The sequence below is a fragment of the Papaver somniferum genome, chromosome 5 (assembly GCF_003573695.1).
Source record: "Papaver somniferum cultivar HN1 chromosome 5, ASM357369v1, whole genome shotgun sequence".
Taxonomy (NCBI): domain Eukaryota; kingdom Viridiplantae; phylum Streptophyta; class Magnoliopsida; order Ranunculales; family Papaveraceae; genus Papaver; species Papaver somniferum.
Genome location: NC_039362.1, coordinates 115,330,830 through 115,336,829, shown reverse-complemented (window position 1 = coordinate 115,336,829; position 6,000 = coordinate 115,330,830).

Below are 6,000 nucleotides of genomic sequence, written 5' to 3'. Positions count from 1 at the left end.
AAATTTTCTCAAAAATTTTGTTAAAAAACTCCCAGATCTGGATTTCTGAACATAAAAATTAAAGAAAGGAAAAGAGATTTTGTCCTCTTAGGAATGATCGGTGATGTAGCTTCGTTTAATGTCATCTTGTTGTTCCCCTGTATGGCAGATGACGATTGTTGATTGCTTTCGCCTAATCTTCCATATTTGACCTTGAAGCTTGTAGATCTCGTGAATCCAATTCCAACAATAGCTAATTTCTTTGAATCTTCTGTAGCAGGTAGTGTTTCTAGCGCCAAAATGTAGTTGCAGGAAATCCTACAACACACCCCTTGTATTATCATGTCTATAATTTCTAGATCTAAGCTTATTTGATATGAAAATAAAGATAAAGATAATGAAAATAGAAAATAAGACACAAGATTTACGTGGTTCGATCAATTTGATCTACATCCACGGGGTTAGGTTTCACTATGATCATTGAATTACATATGAATTACATTGAGACTCCATTAATGAGTATTTGGAGCTCTCTCTCTGGTTTTTGGGAAAGAATAAAAAGATAATAATAATACCAGTTCTAAACCTCTTCTCTCTCTCTGACTTTCCTTTTATATAGGTGTTTACATAGTGGATGACAGCTCATATGTAGTGGAGTACAGCTCATATTATCTCGCGCCCAAACTACATTCTCGCAAGCTTCGCTACCTTCTCGCAAACTCTCTCTATAACTTCGCAGGCTCTATCTATAATATCGCAAGCTCTTACCGTTGTGCGGTATTTGGATCCTACACCTACTACAAACTAACTTCGGTCTGGACTGTAGTTGAACCCTAATCAATATCACATTGATTCAAGGTACATTTGCGCTCCTTACGTCTCCGATCCCAGCAGGATACTGCGCACTTGACTCCCTTAGCTTGTCTCACCCACAACCAAGAGTTGATACGACCCAAAGTCGAAGACTTTAATAACCAAATTTGTATCCCACAGAAAAGTCTATGATAATAGTTAAATTAGTCTCCCACAGATAAACCTACAAGTTTTGTTCCGTCTTTTGATAAAATCAAGGTGAACATGAACCAATCGATAACCCGAACTTATATTCCCGAAGAACAACCTAGAATTATCAATCACCTCACAATAATCTAAACCGTATGGAAACTAGATATTTCAGAATCACAAACGATGAGACGAAGATGTTTGTGATTACTTTTTATCTTGCCTTATCGGAGATATAATCTCAAGCCAATCTTACAATTGAACTCGTATGATAGAAAATGGCAAGATCAGATCGCTCAACTACAAGAGAAGTAGTTTCGTCTGGCTTCACAATCCCAATGAAGTCTTTAAGTCGTTAACCGACAGGGTCTCGAGAAGAAACCTACGATTAAAGGATAATCGACTCTAGCAAAACCAACTAGTATCACATAGGAGGTGTGGGGATTAGTTTTTCCAGTTTCTAGACGTCTCCCTTATATAGTTTTCAAATCAGGGTTTGTAATCCAAGTTGCCTTGGTAACAAAGCATTCAATATTCACCGTTAGATGAAAACCTGATTTACCCAAGCTAATATCTTTCAACCGTTAGATCGAAACTTAGCTTGTCATACACACAAATGAAATGTATTCATTTAAGTTTGAGTGACCGTACATAAACGTGTACACTTAGTTGGTTCACAAATAGTTAACCAATGGTTAGCCATATGAGCACTTTCATATTAACCGTATTCATCTTTCTCATAACTAGTTCAAATGACTCATAAGAACTAGTTCAAGAGTTGTTCAATTTCTTAGATATTTATACATAGACACAATTGAAACAAAATCAGTTTGATTCACTTGAATCAATTCACGAATAATATAGCCACGGTTTGCAAAAATTGCATTCCTTATTGATTTATTGTTTAAGTTCATGAAACTACCGATTTGAGAAATATAACCATCTTAGGTACGCGTACGGGTACGTGTACCATAGCAACCGGACTTAAGTTTGAAAACTCAGCAGAAATTTTCAGTTTGAAAACTTCCGTGGGTATGCGTACGGGTACACATACCTAGGTGACTGGTTTTCAGTTTGCAAACTTTACAAACTACAACAGAAATTTTCGGTATGAAAACTTCCGCCAGTACGAGTACCTAACCTGTCTCCTTCACCAATACTGCATGCACACATATGCACGCACTTGGTTTCCGGCACATGGATTTATACACTAATGTGCGAACACACTATATATGCTTATATCCGTAGTTGGTTATGTAATCTCAACTCTACATTTCAATCATTGAAACATTCTTCTATAATGTTACAATAGTCGTTAGACATAAAGAATCGACTATCGTCATCAAAACTATTTTCAAGATTGAAACGTCATCATGACTTTCGTCACGGGTAAAGATGAAAATGGTTAAAGCAAAAGCTTACCAACACATATTTCGAGAAAAAGATAGGCGAGTAAACTCGGCTCGAAATAGCAAATGTGTATGTATGAAAACTATCATACTTATACGACTTTTGTCTCAAGAGTAGGAGATAGAGTAGATAGACTTTTACGTGACAGATGAGTTCAAGTCTCCACATACCTTTTGGTCGGATGAAGTTTCACTGGTTCCTTGAGTAGTTCTTCGTCTTCGTAAGATAATCTCCATGGAGTCTAGAGCTCAACTATTCCTAACTATTTTAGACCGAGACTTAGTCATAAGTATACTAGAAATCAAAAATATAGTTTTGATCACTAACATTAACAAACATGCTTGAGATAACAACGCCTGCGAGTTCGGCCGAGCAATGCTCTAACAATCCCCCCCTTTGTCAATTTTAGTGACAAAACTATCAATACATATGGATTAAAAAATAGATAAAACTTTGTAGCTTCTCGTCCACATGCTTGATCTCCTTGGTTCTTCAACATTACTCGAAAACTTCGTCTTTTCCAAGTACTCCCATGATTCCATAGATGTTCAATTCAGCATCATAGTTGTTGAAGTTCCGTAGCCATAACAATGAGAAAACAAAAGCTCTCGATCATTGTTATACAGTGTCATAGTATTATTACACAACATCAAAGTTCTTATATCACAACTTCGACAATAATACTATGGTGATATGTATCACTCCCCCTTAGTCAATACTTTCGTCTCAACATGAAAATCACTCCCCCTTACATAATGATCCGTAAAACACGTAAATCATATGTATTTGTAGTGTGAACTACATATTAATTCTCCCCCTTTTAGTCAATAAAATTGGCAAAGGTACGAAAACGGGATCCTAATGAATTTCCACGAAGACGCTTCAAGACCAAAGAAAAATACATATCAACTTATTTAGATGCAATCATAAAGCCGAAGCTAAATGCATTCATCAAGGAGTTTATAAAGATACAAGATAACCCCTAAATAATTCCACAGCTGCACTCCCCACAAAGATATGGAATTTAAGCGCAATTTCAAAAGAACTCTCCTCCATTTGATGTCATTCCCGAGAGAACAACAAGTGCGACCTAACTTTTACAAGAAAAGAAGGATTTTATTGGACATCAAAAACCATAATGAAATGATTTTCTATATCCAAAATTCTCAATTAAACTAACCACACATAAACCCATGATCAATTTAATCGGAATACACAATCAAATTAAACACAAAAGTGATCAATTTAATTGAACAAGCTCAACATAAGAGAACTTACGGAGCTACGACTATGTTAACCATAAAAGAATGATTAACTCAATCGTTTTATGCTCAACACAAGAAAACCTTATGGAGCATTGCAGTATACACATAAGATATGGATCAGGGAAAGATCAATATTGCGGCATATACAAAGATTCATTCGATTTTCATCATTATTTGCATAACGACATATAATAGACATAATCTTTGCAAACAAAAGATTTTAACCTATCTTCCATCAAAAAATTGACATAATAGGCTTAACTTTTTTTTGTCAAAAGTTCATCGATCTTGTATCAATACTTGCATATCGACATATAAAAGAGATAACTTTTGACATCGTATGCGACAATAATAGTTCACGGACGCAAACATACATATCCCATAACATATTGCAATATATAAAACCATAAAGATTAAAATTGCAATCATCACCTTCCAAAACAACTTTAGAATTTAAATAAATAAATCTAAAACATGAAGATGAAAACGTTGGACATAGCTATGTGTACTCACAATAATGGCTATTCCGAACTCTAGTTATTCTTCTAGACAAAACAAGAAAATAGAAGATTTACTAGACATTAAGATCTTTGAAAAATTCCTTGTCGTCCCAAAACTCCTTACCGTCAACAACCATTGGAACATATGGTTCATGGAGGAAGGAGTCAATACCAATAAACCTTCTTGGATGATGATGTCGAACCAGGGCCTTCTGAATTTCCAATGATCTTAAAACACAAGCCTTTATTTGTTGAATCTCTTTCCTTGCCATCTTCAACTCTTCAAAAACATCAGAAAACTTCTGAGAGTTTGAAGGAACAGCTCTTGGCTTCCTCACATTCCTTCTTTTTCTTTTTAAAGTTGGAGGCAATTGATATTTATCTTTTTCCTTAGTGATTGATGGCTTAACAATCATATTGACATCTTTTCCATCAAAAGACATGATGCTTGAAGTTTCCGTGAAAGTACGGTTTTGTGAGAGCAATTCGCAATCAAAACTCAACAAGCAGTCTTAAGATATAAAGAGTGTCAGAGAAGGAAAAAGGAATGTAGGGTTTCAAAACCTTTAAATAGGTTCGTACACGTTCAACTCACAACCCTATAAAGAGTAGAATTGTCGATAATAACCCTCTTCTTTTGACAAACAGGTCCTTTCCGATATCAACAGTGTTATGAAGGAATTCCAAAAACCAAACAACACAAAGCTAGAAAACAAAAAAAAAATTATTTTAAATCCTGAGGTGTGCAAGATCTTGTCTCTTTTGAACAGGCACATGAGACAAGATGCACATTATAACACAATCTAGTTGTGCTGTGGTGAACAACAATTTGTCCACCATGACCCTTTTGGTTGGAATTCATGGAACCCTGCCTTTCCGTATGTTTAGACCATGTTTTCTTCTCTAACGGCCTCGTTCTATTTTTGGAAACTAATCTCTTCGAGGAAGATAAGATCTTACATATCTCAGATGTTCTCTCCGCGAGTTTAAGCTTGGTGGCTAGACGATATGCTCTTCGTTGAAGCTTGTTGACATATCTCATCTTGTGTTTGTACTTAAAACACTTCGAAAACTCATGTCCCTTGAGAGAACAATAGGAGCATGTCAACGCAAAAGATGATTTAGGCGCCTTTGAAACACAAGCTGCTAGGCACAAGGTAGATCCTGAAACACTAAACGAAGGGTTTCCAACAAAGGGTTCAATTGATTCTTCCATATTGATTGGGCTCTCTTCTAAAAGATTATCAAGATTGATGTATGTAATGCTACAATTATCAAAATCAATATTTTTACATAGAAGAGCAACACTTGATTTTTTCTCTTCATCAGAATCATAGTTGTCAGACATCTCATCAAGTGTCGTAGCAAGACCTTTGTTCCCAATGTATTTTCTACGATTTGGGAACTCGTTTGCAAAATGACCAAATCCTTTACACTTAAAGCATTGAGGCATATTCTCGTCATCAGTTTCATCTGTGTCCCTGTTTTTAGGAGGAATACGATTATGAGGTTTGACTGATGCTTTAGGCTTACTTCTCTTCAATAGAAGATCTCTAAACTGTCTTGTGATCATCGAGACCGATTTGGCAAGATATTCATCTGATGAATCTGTCTCAAAGTGATCATCTTCGGAGATATACACATTTTTACTTTTATCAAGTAATTTTGTGTTTTTTAGTGCTTTTAACGCAACATCCTTAGATTTGGATGAATGTTCGTGATCAAAGATCTTAAGCTTCCCAACCAGCGTATTTTTAGAGAGATTATCAAGGTTATTTCCCTCAACGATGGCATGCTTCTTAGAATCGTATCTAGATGGCAGCGATCTGAGAATTTTCATCACA